The 24,169-nt window shown below is 38.6% G+C and overlaps 1 protein-coding gene across 3 annotated transcripts in view; it reads left to right on the forward strand.

The window, feature by feature from the left end:
• Positions 1-196: 196 nt before the first annotated feature.
• Positions 197-24,169, forward strand: part of FHIP1A (FHF complex subunit HOOK interacting protein 1A) — a 95,188-nt gene continuing 71,215 nt past the window's right edge. The window contains exons 1-5 of one of the 3 annotated variants that reach the window (XM_075090929.1): positions 2,641-3,110; positions 4,227-4,287; positions 9,086-9,194; positions 15,325-15,448; positions 21,657-21,763. The gene's annotated coding sequence lies outside the window, so the exon portion shown is untranslated. Of the gene's footprint in view, positions 491-2,640; positions 3,111-4,226; positions 4,288-9,085; positions 9,195-15,324; positions 15,449-21,656; positions 21,764-24,169 lie in introns of those variants that run through there. The other 2 variants (XM_075090930.1, XM_075090928.1) reach the window with 2 other exon arrangements.

Raw genomic sequence — 24,169 nt, forward strand, 5'->3', positions numbered from 1 at the left:
CTCACCTGGTGGGCGGCCGTCTTACCCTCCCTCCCAGACCCGGTCGCTTCGGCCGAGAGGGAGCGGAGCCCGCCTCGCCCCTCCCCGGGGAAACTTTCCGCCGCCAGGTAGGGGCTGGGTGCCATGAGGGGGCGGCGACGGCTGGGGACGGGCCTGGGACCTGGCGGCGGGGCCTCCGTGCCGGGCGCGGTCGCCTCCCGCCCGGGGTTGGGGCAGCGCCCGGGCGCCGAGCTAAGGAGGCGTCTCGCCGGCGTTTCGCCTCGGTGGTGCCGGGCCGGTGTCCCCCGCAGACGGGCAGCTGCTGCCTGCCTCCGGGCCGCCGAGGACTGAGGGGAGTATATAGGTCACTGGAAGTAATGCCCGCCTAATCCCCTTTATCTTGTTGGCTTGGCTTTTCTGCTGCTGGTTTGTAGGGAGACCTGGGCAGTGTTGGCCACTAACTTCTGGGAGAGGACCTTGGCTTCACGGAGGGGAGTAGGCAAGTGCCAAGGTGAGACCGTGGGATGCACGCTTTAATTTCTAAGAAGGCTTTTTCCTCGCAAGTGCGACGCTTTACGTAGTGCCAGGTATTTCTCCGTATGTCTGTTAATTGCCTGACCCTGTGCGTGGGTTGTCAGTTTGGGTTCAGGCTTCTGTTTTAACAGGGTAGTAACGCTGATTTATTTTTGGTTTTTTTTTCTTCAGGAAACTCATTGTGTCCCTCCCCAAATTAGTGAAGGCTGTTTTGATATTTTCTTGGGATGCCAAAGGAAAGTAGAGGTCTCGGCAACTTCGGGGCCCTTGTAACTGGAGGAGGCAGTGTGTCCTGATAAAGTGATTGCTGTGATCTTTGAGGCAATGAGAAACTATTAGCAAGGTCGCGTGAACGTGTTCTGTCACCCAAGATTGTTGGTAGTAACTCGGCATGATTTTGAGTTACTCCATGTGGACAAATCTGTAGGTGCAGGCAGATACATGCTGCCTGTTGGTAGGTTGTGTGTAGGGCCAGCCTGCCTGTGAAGGGTAGTTTGCCAGGTTGGAGCATAGGTTTCTTATAATTGTGAAATGCTAAGGCACACTTGGTAGTTGGAGATCTTTATTTTGATCTGATTTCCTCTTCCGTTCGGGTGTGTGATTGGTTTTCTGGTTAGCATTACAGATGTCGTACAACAGTAATAAGAAAAATGCCTAAAATTGAATGTGTTATTTTATATGCTGCCATACTTCTTCTGGTTGAACTGAAAAAGACTTCAGAATCTGCGAGTGCCCCCTCTCTCTGCCTAGATGTTTTCTGTTTATCAATGTGAAACTGATGCTGTGCAAGAGTTTATAGTTGCATTTTTCATCTGTACCACAATGTTTTTGTTCCTCCTCACAGCCATAAGAAGGATTCAGGACCTCATCTCATTAGTGGTAAAGCATGATGCTTTTACCTTGTTTTTATTTTCAGAGGGAAGAGGGAGTGATAATGAACTCTCCATTCAGAGCCATCTCTCACACATGAGCATGGTAATCGTGTTAGGTCATGCAGTACAGACCTATATTTCTGGTCTGTACTGGTTTTATGTCATAATTTCTAGAAGTAAACCTTTTAGAAAAAGTAGCGATTGGAAGGGTTTATAATACCCAAAGGAGTGAAGACAGATTAGTGTTTTCACATCATTCGTGTTGCCTTGCTTCTGCTGGGCTGTGTATGAAGAGTCCACCTGATCTGAAGCTACACTAAGAATTAGGACCGAATGCTGTAATTTGGTTCTTCCTCTCTGGTTCTGCTTTAATGAACATGGAAGGTCAAAGGGAGAGGGAAAAGGCAGAAAAACTTACAATCTACTTTGTAAAGTATAAAGAATTGCAAAGGGCGGGATTGTACCAGTGAGATACTGGTGTGAAGGTGAGCAGTTGTGAAGCTGATGAAACATCCAGAGGCCTTTTTTCTGTTACCCATCTCAATCAAGACAAATGTTTTCAATTCACTTCTGCTAACAGCTATTTTAATCTATGTATTGACCCATAATATGTTCTTTGAAAAATAAGTGAATTCTATTAAAATGATGAAAAATGTGTTGCCAAAGCCCATGAAAGAAACATAAGTTCATTTATATCTCTTCTCTCCTCTCTGTATCCATGTTGTGTCTAAACTATATATGGAGGTGATGGTAAAAATTGGATTGTACTCTGTGAGGGTTGTTTTGGGTTTGGGGTCGTGTTCCCCCCCCTCCCCAAATGAGATGCAAAACTTCATAGAATCCAAAGCTAAGAGAACCAGAATTGGAGAAACTGCTGCTGTAGTTTTATTTGATCCTGGCATGAAACTGAGTTTCAGAAATCTACATGTATGTTTTCTTTTTGAAAGATTATACTAGTGCATTGATGCCTGTTAAGCTTAAGTCTTCAGATTTCCAGAGTCTCAGTACCATCTGAAGCATCAGTTTTATTGTTACACTGTTCATTGAAGGGTTATCAAGATTACTTTGTACATCAAGTGTTAAGGCTTTTTAAAAAATAACTTATTCACAAAGGCTGCTGTCCCACCCTTGCATATCTTTATTTATTAGTTATTATTTATTTATTAGTTGATGCTAGCAAAAGGTTTCATTACAAGGGCTTTCAAATTTTAATTAGACTTATGGAAATCTTGTTTAGTTCTTTAATGTTTGAGTTGCATACTCGAGTTTTAAAAGATGCAGGTCTCCAACATCCTGGTGTAATCTTATTGTGACTAGTAGTTTCTCTCAAACATTTGAGAGAGATGTTCTCTCTTTCTTTGTGCTCTATGGCGCGTCTAGAGTAGTTGGTAAGTTTGTGGTGTTCATTATGTGCTGCTGAGAACAGGGCTTTTGTGACCTCTTGTTCCAGTCATCCTTTTCTGCAACATTTTTATAACTGTATTTTGGTTTATAGGCACTTAAACTCTAAGACTCTCATACTCAAACGTGCTGACTTGGCATTGTTAGCTTACTTGTGGTCTCTTCTCAGCCTAATCGGATAGTTATTTTGTGTAAGACTGACCTACAACCCAGGAAAAACTGTATCCTCTAACCCCATTGGAGAAAGCCCCTATGAAGAAGGGAAGCAAAGAAGGCTATTGGCAAAATGGTGCTTTTTGTGTCCTGCTTTTGGGTGTGTTTCAGGTAATATATTATAGAACAGTGGATGCCTATACTTTAGGTATGTTATGGCTTCACTTTTAATGCTCTGGTAGCGTTGAGCCAAGAAAAGCAACCTCAGGGTTCTTTTCTTGGCTACAAAGGCCTGCACTGGTCAAAAGCTGGGGCACTAGTGACCTGAAATTCTGAATTTCTTTCAGTTGTTTTAGCAGTACAGCATAGTAGCCAAATAAAGTCTTGTAGGTAGCTGCTGGTATGGCTGTTCTGTAAGAATTGCTGTACCTTTAAAAACTCATGCGAACAGCCTCCAAGGTATGGTGCCTTCTTCTGATTGGACTCATCTATTTGGAAAGTAGAGCTACGACTTCCCTGTGTCATGGGGAGCAGGTCAGTTAGACCTGGATCCACTCTGAAGAATGGCTGGCCTGAATTGAAAGAACAGTTCTGAATGCACTTGTGGATGCATATAGAAATAAGTAGTTCTGGAATAATTGCTCCTGTGTAATATATATACAAATGCCCCAGTATATTTCAAAGTGTCAACTTAAGTTTGGAGGTGCTGTGATGGTAGCAAAGCATTCACACTGAAGTTAGTGTTATGAAGACTGAGGAGCTTTTGGAAATCCGTCTTGCCTACTTTCTATCTTAGGCTTTGATCATAACACTTCCTATTATTAAATGTAGGTATCTTTTAGTAAATGACTCATTGATTGTGTGATAAGAATACTTTCCATTTTAAACCATGTGGCCAAAAAATTAATGTCAAAGGTGATCCTGAACGACATGTCCAGGTGAGGCAATTGCATAAGGAATGAAAGCAGAGCAGGTAAGGTCAGAGCTGGTGACAGTGGTAGTAGAGGCTCAAGGCATGTGAAGACATGATCTAAGAACACATTACCTTTGATATTAGTGGGCTTACCTTTAATTAACAGTGGAAAGTTTGGAAACATGGCACTAATATAGCTATCTGCATGCAGGAGGCCCAAAACCTTAGTTCCATATATGTGTGTAACAGTATTTTTCCTCCAAAATCAACTGCCACCTGAAAAGGAAGAATAAGATCCTGAGTTAGCTTGTGTAAGATGCACTTGGGTCTTTGACTTGTGTTATCTCTGAACTAAATTCAGCATATTTTCACAGTAGTTGCAGAATTTGTCCTGAAATTTATCCTGTTTCAAACTGTGATGGCTCCTCATGGCTGGTAAGTTACTGTGAAATCAATGATCTCTTTCTTTTTTTTTTTTTTTTTCCTTAAAAAAAAAAGAAAGGGTCAAATCGTGAAGTAATACTGAATTGCCTACCTGCACAGTGACAATAGACCATGACAGTTAATCCTGGTCTAATCATAATTAGCATTGTAGAGGACATGTTATCTGCTTCTGTGTGTGGAAATACATAGCAAGATTAGCACTAAAAGTATTAGGCAAATTCTTACTATGCGATTTTTGCCATTAACTGTAGAAGCAGTCAAATGTCATCTTTTCCCCTTGTACCTCGACTGTAGTCCCCAAGAGTATGACAGACAGAGTTTTGTTTATTTAAACAGTTGCTTGCCTTAAAAGAACTTGTCTGGTTTGGTTTAAAAAAAAAAAAACAGGCAAAAAAGCTGTGTGATAATTAAAGCATATGCTAGCTTCTTTGTGTAAATAACTGTTGCTGAAAGATGCTTCTGCCCTTTATCTAATTCTAATCTATCTAATCTAATTCTGCCCTAATTCTAATTAATTTTTTTACAAGTTGCCTCTATTTTATATTGGTGGAGGGTAGGATTTATTTCTGTGAAAATTTGTATATAAGTAGACTTAAGGTAGTGACTGTTCTAGTAGTATTTTAGTTTGCCTGGGGAACTGATAAAGTGATGCTGGCAAAAGAGCTCACAGCTACTGTATATTTAAAAAAGAAAAAAAAAAGGGCGTTTAAGCTATTGATGAGACCTATGTGCCAGTAAATTTTTGAATTGTAATTAAATTTAACTGTTAGCTGTTTTTATTGCACTGTGCTGATGGTTGAAGAGTTGAACTGCTGAAGAATCAATCCCACTTGCGTTCACAAAATGTTTTGAAAACCTCGGGTACCCCTGAGCAGGAAGGATGAGAATTTTGCATTTTTGAGTTAGTTTTATTAACAATTAACAGTTAATATGTTTGTAATTACTACACATTTTTCAGCTGTTTTTTTTTGACACACAGGCCAAAGAGCAACAACTGAAAAATTGCTGTTGTGGAGCCAGGTCTGAAAACTAGCGTGGGGTTTTACTAAATTGTGTTAACTCATTTTGATGTGACAGGCTCCTGCCCTTATGCAGCAGCAAACCTGAGAGGGAGAGATAGTTTGGCTTGCTGCTTCATCACTGTACTGGCATTACTTTAAGAGTAGTCTTTCTGTAAGCATATATAGCTTGAACATATAAGGGAAGAAGGGAGCCTGAGTAAGGAGGTGCTGCTTTTATAATTACAAGTTGAAGTTGAAAGTCTGTGACTTGTTACCTTGTTACACTGGACCCATGTGCTTTATTAAACACACTGTGCTGTTTCCTGTATAGTTCAGTACAGTGTCATAAATTCAGTATTACTGTAAGAAAACCTATGGAGGACAAAAGCTTATCTCCCCTTGTGAGGGACTCCTTTTATTTTCAGTGCTGGACTTTGCGGGAAGTGCATGCTCCCAACCACAGGAAGATGTGGATTGGTTTCAGAGATAAGGGCTCTGCTCCTCTCTGCATGCGACTTAGAATTATGGTGGGTTTTCTCTCCTGTGCGCCTGACCGAGGTACAGCTGTAAGATGTGCTAAGCAGCCTAAGATTTTTTGGTGAACCAATAATGCCTTAAAAAAAAAAAAAAAAAAAAAAAAAAAAAGAGTGCATTGCTCCTTACTTTGCTCTGATGTTTTTTATTGTTATTGAACCACCCAAATGTCCTTGCAGTGCCTGTGATGTGGATTGGGAATATCAGTCATGTTGTAATTTGTGATTCCAAATTTCACAGAAGTAGTGGATTCAGCTAGTCTGTTACTTTGGGGTGGTCTTGCCTTTTTTTTTTTTTTTTTTGATTGGCCGTTGTGCCATTCGGTACAGGGAAGCAAAGAACACAGAGTCAGCAATAGGTGTAACAGGATAATTTCCTTTTTGAACTGCTGACTTGCATTCAGATTAATTATGCTTGCCTGCTTGGAGTGGTTTCAGGTAAACAATTAGAAAGTTCTTTTTCAGCTCCTTGAAACATTTTCATAGGATGAGGAGCATATGAAGTGGAAGCACGTTTTCTTAAAAGTGGAAAAGAAAAATGGAGGAAAATAAACATGGGGAGCAGAAACTGGTTTGCCCTCACAATGATTTCTCTTCTTAAAGTTTTGGTCCCCGCAATATGAACAACACTGGGAGATATAAACATGAACAGGCTGCCAGATACCACGGAAGTTTTATGGATGTCAGTGGTTACATCTGCCTTCAGCAGTATTTCACTGGCATGATTTTTGCAGTGGTGATGTTTGCCAGGAGCAGCCCAGTGCTTAGGGGTTCCTGACTTGCTAGTGTGATACAGCAGAACACACTGTAGTATTGAGATAGTTTTGCAGAATTTCCTTAGGCTAGATAGAGCTAGGTGTGTTTTGCTTGGATGCCAATGGAGTTCTTGGGCTTGGAAAACTTTTTTCGTTTCACAAGAACCTTTACGGTTGGGGAAAAATTATTCAGAGAGAAACAACTAAGGCAGTTTAGCAAACACTGCATTTATGATGCATGCTATTTCCAAGTTATATCTTTTGTTAGTGGTGGTGTTTTTAACAACTTACTTGTAAGTAAAATGGATTAATCAGAAATGGTAAATCGCATCCACCACCTGACATTAAGGATGTAGGGTCAAAGGAAGTGATAATGATCTTCATTAGATCAATTTCTGTAGCTGAGGGAGTAGACAAAGTTCTGGGCATGCAGGCCTTGGTTCTGCTGATATTCACGTCAGCTCAGTTAAAATGACTGAATTATTTGACTTTTGGTGTATATAGAAGCTATCTGAACACTTTTCCAGGTATTAATGTTTCTTTCAGTCTTTGCCTATAAGGAGAAAAATTGTTAGCAGAATTTGTGGCTTGTATTTGCATGACCTTTTCCTATTAGTCTTCACTGAAATTCAACAGCATTTGAATTGTGTGCAGATACATTTTAAAAAGTTAAATGAATTAAAGATGAATGAAATGTTATCTGATTCTTCCTCTTGACAATTTAAAATTCTAAAGTGATAGTAATGCCTCCCATTTCATGGATATTGTATTAGTTCAGGAAATGATAAACTATGCATAGCTTAAATTCAGCACTTGCTGTACATTGTATCATTACCATAGCAGGTACTTGTGCAATGGTTCAATAGGTGGAAAGTTACCATTTAATTTTTAAAGTAGCAGCAAGTGTGGGGGGATGAAACTTTGTTGTATTGGCAGCAAGGCATATTCCATTACTAGTGGTAACATTTGTACAGAGTTTTGGCAAACGTTTAAAGTAACCACGGTTTAGGTTTAAAAGAGGCATCAACTCAGCAGCAACACTTCAGGAGCACTTAGCATTGGGGTCAGTGACAGGAGATAATGTGGTCTAAGCAGTTATCACTCCAAAGTACATTCAAGTATTCTGAGATAAAAATATTATTTGTTCAAGTACAGGAATATTAGGGTCTGTGGCATGAGGGAGTTGAAAAAACATCTGGTGGCAGAATAAATAAACATTTCCATTCTAAACAATTCTACTAAAAGTCTGTGTGAATAAAAAGGAAAAGAATATTGGTACTGTCTTCGTGGAGGTGACTGAAGGCTGGCAAATCGTGGATTTTCTGTGTGTGGGTGTTTGTAGTGGAAATAATCCAGCTCACAGAATTTTAATTACCTAGGAGTATTGCCTAGAGAGTATGGTGGGATGCAGGTACCTAGTAGGTTCTTGGAGGACCTTGGTAAAGCTTTCCTGGTACTAAATACGAAGAACGCAGCGGATCGGCTCTTCAAAGCTTTGTTATAACCAGTACATAAGTAACTTGTGTGAGAGTGAGCAAATGAGAGTCTGGGAAGAAAGACTTGTGCTAAAATAAAACAATGGATTTTTAGAAAGGCAACTTCAGGTAAGTCTGGTTAACATAAATCTTATTCACTAGTTCTGTATGTTAAGAGGAAAAAAAAATAGGAGGGAGATTGTTCCTTGAGGAAATTATGTTAATTACAGAAATTGAAACTATTCTTCTGCAGAGGAAACTATAAAAAGTAGTGAGAGGCTGGCTTGGCTACTAGCAAGCTCTTTAACATCAAACACAACAAGGAGGGAAAGGGAATCCAGGCTGATTGCCAAGGACAAGTGTAAAAATAAGCACAAGCACAAGCACATAAAATTAAAAAGCAACATTCAGAATAGTCAACAAAAAGTGTAACAAGAAATCATTATAGAGATATAATCTTAGTAAAAAGAAAGACAGGGAAGGTTTGCTGCTCTTTGAAGACTGGAGCTGCGGACAGATAATGCAAAGCAGGCAGAGGGTTTTTTTTGGTTTTTGTTTTTTTAAACATCATCTTTAGTAAGAGTGACTGGGACTAGGAGGTGAACATGGTTTTCAAGGCAAGTGCTGAAACCCTAAACTGGTGTGAGGAAGGAATGAGTTATAGAGCATTTAGGTAAGTTTAAGTTCGAAGTGTTTAAAAAAACACTATTGAAAGGGTAAGAGCTGGCTGATGTAATCCCTGAGCTGCTGCAGTTTCTTAACTCATGGAGGATGTGTGTAATACTGTGAGACTGGGAAGAGTGATTACAGTGTCTGTCAGCTGTTGGGGGGAAGTGGAAATGAGCAGTTGTAGACCCAGTTGTTTAACTTTGATTATTTATTCCAGTATTTTCCCTGGGAATTAAGCCCTCCTAAAGCAGTAGAAGATTACAAAGAAATGAGCGGTAGCCCATATGATTTTATTTTTAAGATTTTAATATTAAGATTTAAGACTAATGCAATTTCTTTCTTCAAAATGCTAACAGGCCCTGCAATCAGAAAAGCAGCAGCTGATCTCTGATAGCTTGACTGTCTGTGATAGAAAATGTCAAAACTTCACTCTTGTTAAAGAATGTCTGGAGGAACTGACTGTGGGTAAGTGCTAAACTGCTTGAAAACTGCTTGAAAAACATTGTTTTTTCTAGGAATGTACTCATGAGGTAGTGTTTTGGTTTTTGGGTGGGGTGTTCTGGGTTTGTTTTATGTATGTGAAGGATTTGGGTATTATAGTGGATGACAAGTATAATAAGAGTCACCATTGTTATGTAATTGTAAATTAGAGAATATCATACCAAGATATTGCCACAGAATGATTGAATTCTGCCTTTAGAAAAGTTTTTTTTTTAATAGGGATGATTCTCAGGTTGGGGCTGAGGTTTGCATAGCAAAAGCATAAGCCCCACAGCCCAGTTCCTTCAAAGACAGTGGGCCTTCTTTAAAGTAGTTATTTCTCTCATCAACCAGGACACAGTCAGAGGAGGCCATAAGGACCAAATGCTTCCCCTGAAACTTGCTTCAGTAAACCTTTAGGACCTTTCTAGTTCTTACTGAGGGGTCCTGTGACTGCATCACCTATGTGAGAAGTATATCCTGCAAGTTAAATCAAGTAATCTTTCTAGCCAGTGTTGAGGTAGTGTCTAGTTCTGAAGATGGAATTTATTTAAAAAAAAAAAACAAACCCCACCCAAGAAAAAAAGGAGGTAATATGAACCCATGGAGGGAGTCTGGAGAAGAGCAGTAAGAATACCTAGGTATCTGGGGGAATGACTGGATGAACCAGGAGTTGTTATTTTAGCTTCAAAGAAGAGAAAGAGGTAGTGGAGAAATGAGACAGTGAGGGTTAGTCCAATTATGTGAAATCTACGCATTTCTCACAATGCTCTGTTTTCTTTCCTTGGTTGTTAAGACGCTGTTCCAATGGAATATATTACCGGGAAAAGTTGTGAATAATTTTAAGAATGGGTGATGTGACAGAAACATGACAGGTATTACTGTTGCACAGGGAGAAGGACTAGATGACTTTGAGGTGATTTTTGATACTTTGACTGGTAAATAGGAGGTGGTTACTGCAGTGCAGCATGATCTGTAAAATCCAGGGAGAGTACAGTACTGAGAATTCCTTTTCTCCTTACCTCTGCTTTTACATCTCAGCTGGCAGGGAGGATCCAGAAGATATTAAAACATTATGTGTGTCTTTTTTTGTTGTTGTTGTTTTTTGGCTGTGTGGAGTAGGTGAATGAGACACAAAACTTCATGTTGCCACAGCTGTGGAAAAGTAGCTAGAACTCCCTATTATAAGATGACAACATGAAAAAAGGACTGCGGGCATGCCTGTACCCACACTGGCTCTGCAGGAGCAAAACCTAGAACAGGAAGTGCTAGGAAAAGTGCTGCAAAGATGCTTAGATTAGCTTCAAAAGCAGTTTAGTCATGTTTGTACGGCATTGCATCCAAGCCAGTGTGGTTTTACTGCTTCCAGATCTGTGCTAACGTCTGCTGTCTGCCATGCAGACTTTATCAGCTTGTGTTAGTGACAATTTGGCAAACTCTTTCATGTAATCCACTGTATGTTGTAAACAACCCTCTGTTTTTCTGCCCTTGTAGCCTGTGTTTATCTGAGTGCACCAACTCTTTTCCTTTAATTAATTGTCCAGTAACAGTACAAAACAGAGAAAGCACTTTGCTGTGTGAGATTTCTTGTCTGAATCCTAGGAAAAACAACAGTGACATTAAACAAAGGTTTTAATTTCAGTTGGATGCTATTGGGCAAAGCTGTGAATTGCAGAAGAAAAACAAAGATTTGAGGAAGTCCTGCAGTGTCAACTGATCTTTAAATCAAAAGCAAATAGGCATGATTTTATGTAAAATTAACAGTTTAAGAGACCTTTTTTTACTTGCAAAGGAAGGTTTCCCAGGCTGTATTGCTTCTATGATGTGTTCTTTCTCTTAATTACCATCATGTATGTATGAAACAGCTAATTTTTAACATATTTCCCTTTTAATATTTTAAAGTCCGTCTGCTGTTTTTGTGAGATTTTGAATGGCATGTATGGCTAGTGGGAGTGTTTGTATTGATTCATAAATCTGTGGGCTGTGGCTTCTGGTGTTATTTTCTTGGGCTTTCACATGAAGGGGAAAGATAAGGAAAGCAATTTAAATTTCCCAAACCACAAGGCTATGCATCTTTCATAATATCTAGCCTGGGTAGTGGTGTAGGTTATGATACATGGGATGCACTACAGTCTCTAAGGACAACTTTCATCTCAAATAAAATGCAGTATAATCCTGAGCTCAAAATTAATTGTGTAAAAGAGGATGGCTAGTTCTTGCCTACTCACTTACAAATCTTTGACAAGGCTTTTGCCATTCTGAGGATGTCCTGTAACCTGCCTATGAAAAAAAAGTTTGACAGACTGCTCTGCTGTGACTTGAAGAAACATTGAAAACTGCCTTCTGTCATGATGTTCATGAAATCAAGATATAAAATAGAGCATCTTAATTCATGAAGGTTACTACTATGAATTGACTTTTCTAATGTTCTAAAACTTTTTAATATCTTTATCACACCAATTTTTAGGACAGAATTTCCAGCTGTCCAAGCAATGTAAGCTGATATATATATATACACACACACTTTTTTCCCTGATATTCATATTTTAATTTTTTTATATTTGGTTCCAAGTTTTTTGAGCAGTTCCTCTACCATTTAGTATTTTCCTCATTTGTCTCAGTTTTCAGAAATGAGAAGGCAGAAACTTTTTGTGTTCTCTCTCCCTCTTTCCCTCTTCACCTCTCTTCTCCCACTTAGGATACAGAATGCAGATGTGTATTATTTTTTACCTGGTGTGTGGTGTTGCTTGCTTGCTTTTACAAAGCTGTGTATTTGATGAAAAAGCAAAATCCTTGCTATTCCAAAAATATGTTACATAAGGCAAGACTGTGCTTGGCAGTAATAGTTTATCAGTGCATAGAAAGAGATCCAAGTGTCAGTGCTCCCTGGAGATGAGGATGTATTATTTTCTACCTGGCAGTACTGAATTTTGTCTGGAGGTAAAGGAGAGCAGGTAACAAGTACACACTGGCAATACTGTGTGATTAATATGACTCTCCTGGGCCATAAGTACAGGAAGCTTTCTGTTTAATTATAACAATGCTTCTTTAATTATAGCTTTTTAAATGAAAAAAAAAAAGCTGATTGGAAATTGGAATTTCTTTAGGTTATTCAAATTCTTGTGATTTCATATACTAGGCTGAGTCTTCTTTTGCCCTCTAACCTAAGGTGTCTGTCTGTTTTCTTTGGTTTGGTTCGTTTTTAAATGAGTTGGGAAGCTAAAGGCACTTAGGTTCTGGAAAGTTACCATAGCTTGATGTTAAGGTTTTAGATCCAGATTTTTTTACATATGCGTGATCAGAGAATCTTTCCATGTTCTGAACGCCTTCTCTTTAAAACCTGCACGTTAAGTGCATATCATAGAGAAATCATGCTTTTGTAGACTACAAAAGAATAGACCTTTGTGTTTTTCTTTACTGCCTTAGTAGCAGTAGTAACAAAGACTCATTGAATCAGTCTTGCAGTACTTTGAAGCTGAAACACTGAATATGTTAGGATAATATGGCACCACTCTTAAATATATGTAATATTTAAGCATATAATGGAAACCATGCACTAGTCAGATCATAAATGGGATTGTTCCTCATATGAGACTGTTCTTCATTGACTATAGTTTGTCTCTCATACCGATATTCAGTTTCAGGCTTGTGAGTCTAGACAAGAAATGTCTTTCAGGTTGAAGCACACTGGAATCCTTAAAACAAATGTGTGAAGAAGCTCATCCCTCCCCCTGCTCCCAGTTCTGACCACCTGAGGCCTGTCCCTGGGTGCCCCTTGCATATTTCTTTCCCACATCTGCTGGAAACAATTTCTAGAGAGGCTTGGGGTTACCTTCTGTGCTAGACTTCAGTTCTGGCTATGGGTAGGGGCTATTTATCTTCTTTTTTTCTTTCCCCCTCCCCCCCCCCCCCGTTCCCTTTGATGGACTGTTCATATGTAGCTAAAAGGAAAGAAAAATACCAGGTTGATCAACTTGTAAACCTCAGTCACGACGACTTCATTTAGACTATACCTTTTTTATGTGTATGACAGTAGTTTTTAAGCCATGCTGCAAATTAAAGATAAATCCAAGGGAGAAATTAATTATTTAAGCTAAAGGACAGCTTGGTCAATAACACAATTATAAGCTCCACTTAAAAATTTACACAGAGAAGTGATACAGTGAAACAAAAATAGAAAGACTGTATTTAACAAAAGAAACTTAGAATCTTATTTTTATGACCAGACATAATGTATGTATGAAGCAGACAGGTGAGTAGTTAGCGTTAACTGTGAATTATGGAGAAGTCTCCTTCCTCTAGAGCCCCCTACTCGGAATTATTTTGCATGATGAGAAAATATATTGAAAATATCATGGTTTGGTGAGCTAGCATTTTGTGAACAGTATTTTACTATTTCAGTGATGCTGCACACATCCTCAGGTTGTGGAAGCCAGCTAGTAGTAACAAAGGCCATACTGAATGTCAGCAGATAAAGGCATGCAGAGAAGTCGTCATGGCTCTCTTACGGGTTTTTATCTTGAGTGGGCTACACAAGCACTACCTTTCTGAACTGGGGTCAAAAAAACCCCAACCCAAAACAACAAACTTTTTTCTTCATGTAGAATTAAAAAAAAAATACAACCCCCACATATTTTGTTAAAGTACCCTTTAAATAGTAAACCGAACACTTAGCTCATAACATTTTTTGGATTAATCTGGTTCCATGTTGGTGTTGGTTTCTGTTATTTAGAGGCACAGGCTGGAGTAGGATTATGTTAGAGGCACTGGAAGGAAATGCTTTGGAGAAGATCTGGAGGATGGAGGGATTGACCCTGGCATCATTTCACTTGAGGAAATTGTCTAGTTTTTAGGACTACATCTTTGTTTTAATAGAGGAGGGGGAAATGATGCTAAAATTGTGTTATGAGATTTCTAGTTACCTCTGTGGAGGAACCTGGTATAATGATCCCTAAAATTCAGGAGCATAAGATGGCAAGGGATCTCTTGGATCATCTAGTCTAACGTGTACTGAAACCATGCTATATTTGTGATCTATAAACTGATGGTGTCTTCCCATAAGCACTTAATTTTGGGCTGGTTTTGTTCATGCTACTTTGACGGGAAATCTGTTTAAGAACCTGGTTTAAACTACGAGTTCTTGGCCAAAACTTATGCTTATGCAAAATAATTATTTTCTCGACTGATGTATATACCCTTTTAACTTTTGCATGATTCCTTTCAGCATGCTGAAAAGTATTTCAGAATTTTACCTCCTTGCTTATAAGAGAAAAAAACTGACAGCCTTCCTATTTTGAATTAATTTGTGTAGTCTGGAGGAATTTCTGCTAGACAGGTTAGCAGGATGTCTGTAAAATCAATTTTGAATGCTAAGCACTGTGTAAATGAATAAACACCCTTTTCATACTTGCATTTTTTTTGTGTGCAGCCTTGTTACATGTCAAATATAAATTTAATATAAATTACTCCAGTGTTGACAGAATGGTGTGGATTTCTCCTTCTCCTTTGCCTTTGCATGTGTTTAGCTTGTTTAACAAGATGTTGTGATGCATTTCCTGTCTGGAAATTGAGTTCTGTAATCAGCTTTTTGGCAGTGTAGCCAGCTTTGGCATTCAGTGTCGCACCACTTTTTTCTGCTTTTGTGTTTTATTATTTTTTGTTTCCCCTGGTGGTTTTAGCCAGAACAGTTTCTTAATTTCCCCAAACTTACTCAGTGTGTGAGGTACAAGTGTTTCTGAGGTGCAGGATGGATGCAAACATTTTTGGGTTGCAGCAGTGAACTGGAGGCAGCAAGGAAGGGAAGTGTGGATTGCTTCTGCAGTGGTGTGGGCTCATAGCTGATTATGGCCTTGGTGTTTCCAAGAGCTGCTCACCAAGGTAATGGTGGAAGGCCTGAAAGCTCTGATCTTTTCTGTTTGGACCTGTCTCATGCTGTCGAATACACTTTGTTACTGCTTCTCTTGTATACTTTAGATTTTATCACCATGTTCTCTTTAAGATGGTTTGTGTTTTTTCCTCCAGTTGTTAAACTGCTAAATTTCATTCAAGTGTTGGGCAGCTACTTTCTGTTAATAGAGAATGATAATTTTTGCTTCTTTCTCTGCCTTGTCTGTAGTGGAAAGCTGAATGCTGCTGAAAGGTGTCAGCTGAAGAAACTTTAGATCTGGATTGTCCACCAAATGGAAGACCTGCCAGAGCAAGTTTTTCCTTGCTGACCTGTTGACATGCTTTAATTGCAGGTAAAGTAAGTGTGTGTGTGTATGTGCGTGTAATAAGTAATTCATAATAGAAGTCTCTTTGCTCTCTATTTGGAATATTGGGTATAATGACAGGTTTTTGCAGTATGGACACCTGTCGTCTGAAAAGCAGGCTCAAGACTTTAGTCTTATTAAATGTCACTTAGAGGCTCTAGTAGCACTGAGCTGCATTTAGATAATGTGGGCTCTGGAGCATTCTGTCAGTGTGTGTTGTTTCAGTTCTCTTCTTGTTCACACCTAAACAGTATACTCCACTGCGGATGACAATTGCATAGTGTTCCTGTGGCAACCACAGTAACTGCTTACATGTAAAATGAATATATGGCAATTATCAAATGCACTTTAGCTGTCTGTTAGTGCCCTGTAACTTCTGGAGAACATTTGTATGTGACTTACATACCCTGTAAGTTGATGATAGGTTGCCAGCGGCACACTGATGAGAACAGTAAGGACTGTACAGCAGGATTTTCTTGAGTTGGCAAGACTCCTCCTTTTTTTGTTTCAGAATATCCCCATGTTGTTTGGACTATGGGATATGAAGTAGTTGAAAAGCCTGTCGTGAAGAATGTATTTTTTTTTTCTCTGACTCTGTCAGGTTCACTGTAGGATACAGAAAGAGTTGAAGGAGGAAACACTCTTCTCTATCTGTGCTTTAAAACTGAGCACAGAAACTTTAGGAATCCTTTTACAACAAGAACTGAATAAGGAGAAGAGGTGCTTAGACTTTGGTTTGTCATTCGATCTTCTTACTCAGTAGTGAAACTTGTCAGCTGACTGTTGAAAATTCAGATAAATCTCTTCCCTGACTTGATCTACAAGCATGAGTATCATCTTGATGCAACATCATGTGTGTGCTTTTTCTTTTTATTAGATAGGCTGTTTTACAGGGTGAAAAGGGCTGAGCACTTACGAGTTGCCTTCCCAAGAGCAGCTTATTCTCAGATTGCAAAAGGGGCTGATGAAAGAGCATGAAAGAGGTGTGGTCTTCATAGCTTGAATGTTTCATAGAAGAGTTGGCATCATTTGGGGAGGAGATGTGGATGTTAATTGCAAGATAAGGAAGTTCTGTGCATAAGAGAAGCCCAAGCTTGCTAGTAGGAGGGAGTCTGATATGTGGGTGTGAAATGAGACTGGGATTAGTACAGACAAGCTTGAAATCTGCCATTATGTTTGGTTTCCAGAGCTGTGTTGGTTGTATCAGGAAGGCCAGTCATACCAGTTAAATAACATTAGAAAGGGGAACAAATATGAAATAATACTTTACAATAATCACTATTTTGTGTTTTTTTTATTATACCCAGGTTTTTGTTGAAACTGATTAGAAAAAATAGGAATAGCTGGTAGATATTAACTAAATACTAACAACTGTCTGGTAAACTGTTGTGTCTTGTTTGTTATTTTTAAAACTCCAAACACTTGCTTCATGAAAATGAACACTATCTTTCAGCAGCCTTTCATGTAGCATGTGTCTGGTCTTATCCTCCCCTGCAATGCTACATACTCATTCTTCTACCTCTTGATGCGGTTTGTTGCAGTTCTTGATGCTGACCTGTGAATGTGAGACTTCGGTTTTGTCAAGTTGGAAGCAAGGATCTTTTTCTTCTCCTATTAACCTGTGCTGTTCTGTAATGGTTAGGGAGGCACCTGGTTTCTCTGTTGTACAAGTTCCCAAAGTATCGTATCAAAGTATCTTTAGGAAACTGAGGGGCTGGAGATACACTGATGCTTGACAAGTAAAGTATTTAATATATTATTGTTTCCACTGTCTGAAGGAATTGATTGGCAGCTCTGACAGTGTTATAAACCTGTTTATCCAATGCAAAATAACTGAAATGTTTCTGAATGTCAAGCCTTGTCTAGAAGCTCAGCTAACAGGGTGTTTGTCCAGAACTTTATCTTCCCTAGACAGATGGCACTATATATCCAAAATTGAATGAGTACTAGCTTTTACATGTACTAAGCTACAGCTAATCCATGGTTCTGTGGCTGTATGCAAGCAGTTTTGATTGCCAAAATGGCTATTTCTCAATCAGTTGCTGTAGGTAAGAGTTGCTCTTCAGATGGTTTGTAGTGTTAGAATTTAATATCTTGTACAGTAAAGGCAAGTCTATGTCTTTCTCCTGATAGAAAACAGAACAGCAACTGTTAGTTTAAACTATAGTCCAGTCTCATTCTGTAACTGTTTGTAGCAGTGTACAGCTTTTAGTTGTTTCTTCTGTCCCTGACTTGAAACCTAGTTATGCCAATGGAAAGGCAATACAGTCACTGGTGGTGGGAAGTGACATGAACTAACACAGTGCTGGGAAGTCTTTCTCTGGTTCCCACTAGTTCCTACTCCATGTTAGTTCAAGTCATCAATTATACTAGCATGGTTGAATTCCCCTTGGTTTAGCTAACAAGAGTAATGAAAAAAAATTCTAATTTCTTGATGTAAGAGCTTGAGTATCTAGTTTAAGTTTATCTGTGATTAAGGCTTTAATACCAGTTGGGACTAGAGTTGATAATGTTTTTTATCAGAAAATACTAATGGATTTGAAATAAGTATGTTCCCATATATTTTTGTTTTAAATTAAAATTTTCTAAGGAAAGATTTCCTAGATTCAGATTGGAAATTCAGAATGAAAAAAAAGGCACAAAATGCATGAAAGCCCTTTTTTAAAAGTTATTTAGTTTGTATGCAGGATCTTAGGATCATGATTCCGTTCAGCTGTATTCTTCCTGTGGTTTGGGGTTTGGTTTTTGGTTTTGTGTTTTTTTTTTTTGTTTGTTTGGGGTTTTTTTCTGGTGAAAGGTTTGTAAGGTTTTGAGTTTGTTCTGATTAAAAAACCCAAAAATGTAGAACAACTGTGGAGGCTCAGACTTGCGGGGAGGGAAGTGCCTTTTTCCTCCAGCAGAGAGTTTAATCTTAGGAGCTATCCAGTAAAAATGTGGTTACTATCAGTTACCTGAAATGAATATTGTCAAGGAAGATCCTTTTCTACTGATGTAGGAAATTTTTTAAGTGCCTTGAGCTTCACAAAATGTTAATATTAATAGAAAAGAGCTATTACATGATTTAGATTTTACTCTTTCATAGGATTCCTTGGGCCAGTTGCAGGCTACTTGGCATGGCCTTCTTTAGGAGTCAATGACATGCTAGAAATAATTGAAATACTTCTTATTTCTAATCTTTCATCACTACATACTAGGGTATGAATTTGCTCACACTATATGATGGTGAGGGATAGGTCCAGAAAGGATGCATCAGCCTGGCAGTCTGAGAAGTATAAAGGTGTATGCATTGCTCTAGTAATGCATAAGATACTTGGTCTTTCTCAGCTCAGAACAAACAAGGAAAAAACTTGCATATATATCACATAATGTACACTATTCATTGCAAAGTTTCAGGGTGTGTCATAAAGAATGTTCTGTCCAACCATCCTGACTTATTTGTCATTGCTTGTGTCTTGAATCTAATTAGATAAGTACATATTTTGCCCTGAAGAATTAAGCATAGTGCAGTGAAGTTAGCAGTGTGTAATGGTAGATAGGAGAGGCCACTGGCATGATGAAATAGAGAAGTAAGACTAGTTTTCTGATTATAATGACAGCTGTTTTTCCTCCACTTTGGTCTCATTGAAATAAAAATACTAAGTAGGTATCTTTTCAGAATTGGCTTCACCTTAGTAGTAAATCAGTGTAAATCGTGCTTGGTAGCAGCCCTGCGAAAACCAGGGGTATTTGTGACCATTCTGAATAAAGGAGACTTGGTAAGTTCAGTGCTAGAAATTAAGAGGTTTTATGATAGTCTTAAAAACCCAAAAAGTAAATGAATAAAAAAAGTTGTTATTATTTTCATAATAAAAGTGAGCATTATCTACATAGTGTTTTTATGTTAATGTTGGAGGAAAAAGCACAATCGTGATGGCAGCAAACCTATAAGGAAAAAGTCATGCTAATACAAAATAGAACTCCAGAACAAAATCTCTAAGGATCAAATTCTCAGCTGACAGGGTGTTTTCCCATGTATCATTGTTCTTTACAGCCCAACATTTTTTGAAACAGAGGGGGTTTTCAGGTAAAGCTGAGTTAATTTTTCCAGCTGTGGATTAATGAAACTGTTTTAAAGTGTGCATTGTTATTTCAAAATATAAACTTGGAATAAATGAAAGAGAGGAGTAAGAGATATTAATATATAGGTCTGCAAGAATTGATTGAATTGGAAGGCTGAATGTAAACTCCTTTATTAGATTTTGGTTTTGTTTCTGCAGTCCGAGAATCGGTTGGGCTGAACAGAAGAACACCAGGGAAACTTTTCTATGGCTGTTGTCAGACAAGCTCCCAGTTAATCAGACAAGCAATGAAGATAATGATGTTTGATGCGTTTGTTGTATATGGAGCAGTGGGGATGAGTGAGGGCTTTCAAGTTGAACTGTCCTTACAACAGGAGATGATGGGTTTATGGCCCTTGAGAGAAGGCGGCAGGAGCCTGGTGGAAGTTGTGCTGTACAAGCACAGAAGCTGGGGTTCCTGGCGGCCATGTCTCAGAAATGCTGTTTTGATTTAAAATCAGAGAGGGCCTTGAATGTGATTCAGCATGTTTTCCTGTTGGTCAGATTTGGGTTCCAACCTACCGGCTGTGCTGACTCCTATGACTGAAACAAGAGCTTAAGAGTGTCTGTACTGGCTGGGGTCAAATCAACTCAGCACAGTGGTGTGTTCCAGTGGCATCTGCATAGGGCAGAATATGTGCATAGTCCAAGCATACGACAGTATCTCTGGTCGTGTACAGTCCATGGACTTATTTAATCAAAAGCGATAGTTTTTCTGTAAGTTTGGTGATGTTTTTTTCTTTCACAAAGTTGATTAATAGCTTTTAAAAAGAATTTATACTTTGGTACCTGCTGTGGCCTGTACCGATGAGTTCTGTAGTTTGTGTAACAAATTCACACTTGTGCAGGAACAGAGGTGAGAAAAGGAGATATCCCGAGGGAGGAGAATGGAGGATCAAAGTCATAGGTGTTTAAATGATGTATCATATACTACACTCGTTTAATTTTTTAAAGGACTCTGTGTCTCTGCCTTAGTGTATGTTTCAGGGCTGTGAATGTACATTGCAATTTATCTCCCCAGGGAGAATTCCTGTGAATTTTTTTAAACATTGGTTTGCTAGAAATATAATTGGATTAATGCTGAAGTAATCTATTACCTACTTCATGTGTACTGTTGGGCTTTTTAAAGCAGTGTTTGTGGTCTTAGTTTCATATTAAGTTGAATGTTGTAAAATTTACATTGAATGTTATTTTTGTAAGTCTTGTAAACAAAAGTCTGTAGGTCCTGTAAATCAAAGATTCAGACGTTGTAACTATAACATTTCTGAGAAGGAATATTGGAGAAACTTTTTTACGACCCAGATTAGATTAATGAGATTTGCAGTGCTTGAGGTTCAAAGTGAAGAAATTGACTGGGTAGTAAATTAATTGATTCCATTGCCACATGGGTGCTCAAGTTTACAAAACACAAGCTAAGCAGAATACTTGTTTCATCCTATTCCTGTGGCTCTATTAACTGAAATGAACTGTGGCTTATCTTAACCAAGAGAAGGTGGAAGTGATCTGATAAATATGATACATTCCTAACGTGCACCAGTTGCTGGAACTAACATGTAATTTGCAAAATGATTTATTGTAATATTCTTTTTATGTCCATTTGATTCTAAAGCTGCTTCTTCCTACCAGTAAAGTGCAGCAGTGTATCTTATACCCAGGCTGGTTTGTTGCAGGCCATTTCCACGTATTATAAAGGTGTGCAGCTGACTACAATCCCAGATTTTAAAGCTTTTAAAATGGTTTGCATGGAAACTGTTTTATGAAACACATGGGTTTTTGGTGTTTTTTTTGCCTCTCTTCTAGCAGGAACATTATATTCAAGAGGAAGGGAAAGTCTTTCACTGCCTTCTAGCTGTGGCATAAAGGCTGTGTGTGGCAGTATATCAATGTCTTTTTTGGATGAATCTTTTGCTAATGGAGAAATCTAACTACCCTACTGCAGAAGGAGGCTAACCTGAAATAATATTGAAACTTTGACCCAAAGTCTGTGTTCTCATAGGTAAAATTAACTCATTGACTTGATTGGTACTATTCTGGGATTTACTTCACCAGCATCTGAACTTAAAGTGCAATAAATGTATATATATTTTGTTTCAATGCAGAACAGTTGGTGTTTGTCAGTTGAATCACTGTACAATTAGAATCTGATTGCTTTCTGAAGATGTTTGGGATCCTTCAGATATAAAAAGGAATGCTAGAAAATAACTTGGTAAGTACTATTTAATGTTGATTTTCTTCAACAACATTTCTCTCACTTCATAGCTGTTCTTAGCACTGAGTGGCTACCTAGTTATACTGAGAAGGCCTATAACAATATTATTTAAAAAAAAAAAAAAAAAGCCAAAATCCAACCAACCAAACAAAAAAACCCACCCAAAAAAAACAACAAAAACCAAGGCCACAACCCTATCTCAGGATGTTCATATTTAATAATTCCTAGTTTTGCTGGTTGTCCTAATGAGCTTTGCTTGAGTTGAGAGTTTGTTCTCCCTCTGTGCTGAAATTGTATTGCTGATCTGTAAAATACTGTAGATTCTCAAGTGGCCAATGCAAAATATACTTTCTACACACCAGCAGCAGAGTATTATTGTTGTAGGATGTGCTGGAAAGCAGTCTTCATTTTAGCCTCATGAAATGATTGTTGAGGTATACCCTTGAGCAACCAGCTGCAACTGAAAAAAATTAATCTTTTGAAGAGGCTGTGGTAATGAAGCATTTACATGTGAAATCAGTAACTTTAAATTTAATCTTACAGTACAGTCTTTAAAGATCTAATTACTTATCTTCTCATTTAAAAAACAGACTTATAAAACTCTCTGACACTTATCTGATTCTGTGGGTGATTCTAGTGAGTAAGTAGGCTACAATATGATAACTGGCGAAAAAAATGTGTGGACTGGTATTTCACTGCTTTGGAAATGCCATAGTATCCTCAGTTAATGTAAGAGAACACTAAAAAGCTGAAGCTTGAACAATTTATGAAGGATTCGAAATTGTGGTAGCAGATAGGGGGACTTGATAACCAAGGAAATCTTTCTGTTCTAAGCCCTATGAATGTCATGACATGGGGGAAAAAAACTTTCAAAAGCCAAAGTAATTGAAACACTTCTCTTCTGAGAACAGCTTAGAAACTTCAGCATAGCTTTTTGCTATTCATGAATGACAAGACAAAAACTTTATTTTGCTGTGATTAAGGAAGTAATGGTAGGTGTCATTCCAGGAGCAGTTCAAAAAAGTATTATGCCTGAGAGGAAAAACTTACTTTCCTGCTTTTCCTCTGTTTTAAGGCTGTAACACTATCAGCCTGCTTTCCATTCAAGACTGTGTCAACTGCACAGCAAAATGTGTTTTAAGGTGGGAACTAAAGTCTTTTTACTGGAGTCATGGTAGATGTGATCTAGAATCAGTTCCCTCCATACCAAGGATCTTTAAGGGTGGGATAGAATGGATAAAGAAGTTGCTGTATCCTATATTACTTTTCTTTGTGGCCAGGCAGGGAGGGAGACAGCGCTACCCTTAGTTGCTGGGGTGGGTGAGATGCAAAAGAATCTGCTGGCCTCCAAGTGTCATGTTCAGCTTGGAATGGCCATTTGCCAAATGCAGAATTGGAGGTTTAATCTTGGATAAATAAACCAAGAAAGCAATCTTTGAGAAACCAGAATCCTTCCAGTTCCAGAGGAGGAAAGGATGTAAAAAATTTATTTTAAGAAAATAAGGAAATATTATTAATTTACTTGCAAAAAGAGATGCATTTCTGGGGATGTTTTGACTAGTGATCATGTTTAGTATGACTATTGAGTTTTTGTTCACTTCTGCTAGCATTTTATGTCAAGTTTCCATATATTTCCTTTATCAGTTTGTATCCCTTATGGGGGTCCAATGGCTGTCAGGCCAGGAAATTTTTCTCTTGCATTTCTCTTACATTTGAAAGGAGGTTGTAGCAAGGTGGGTGTCGGTCTCTTCTCCCAAGTAACAAGCGATAGGACAAGAGGAGATGGCCTCAAGTTGCACCAGGGGAGGCTTAGGTTGGATATTACGAAAAATTTCTTCTCTGAAAGGATTGTCAAGCACTGTAAGAGGCTGCCCAGGGATGTGGTTGAGTCACCATCCCTGGAGTTATTTAAAAGACAGGTAGACGTGGTGCTTAGGGACATGGCTTAGTGGTGGACTTGGCAGTGATAGATTAATGGTTGGACCTAATGATCTTAAAGGTCTTTTCCAACCTAAAAAATTCTATGATTTGGTCAGTTCAGAATAAGGTAAAGGGGAGGATCCAGTGTCTCCTGACATTTTGAACGTTTTGAAGTGTTTGCTGCTACTAAGTTTGAATTCTTGTGACTATTTCAGAAGAACTAATGTATCATTAATTACTGGCTCACTAAAAATGTATTGGCTGCGAATCTTCAGAATTTCACTTGTTGGCTCTAAATATACAGCTACAGTAATAAAAGTCAGAGGCTAATTCCGGACTCTGGTCTAGTCTCTGTCAGTGGTGGAAGCTGCACAGCCCCCTTCTCTCCCCATGCCTGCCCTGCACCTTGGCTTGTCCTCAGTTCCCAGCTTGCAGTGATGGGGGTTTGCTCCCTTCTGTTTTGACTCTTGTTAGAGCTCTTGT

The sequence above is a fragment of the Phalacrocorax aristotelis genome, chromosome 4 (assembly GCF_949628215.1).
Source record: "Phalacrocorax aristotelis chromosome 4, bGulAri2.1, whole genome shotgun sequence".
Classification (NCBI taxonomy): Eukaryota; Metazoa; Chordata; class Aves; order Suliformes; family Phalacrocoracidae; genus Phalacrocorax; species Phalacrocorax aristotelis.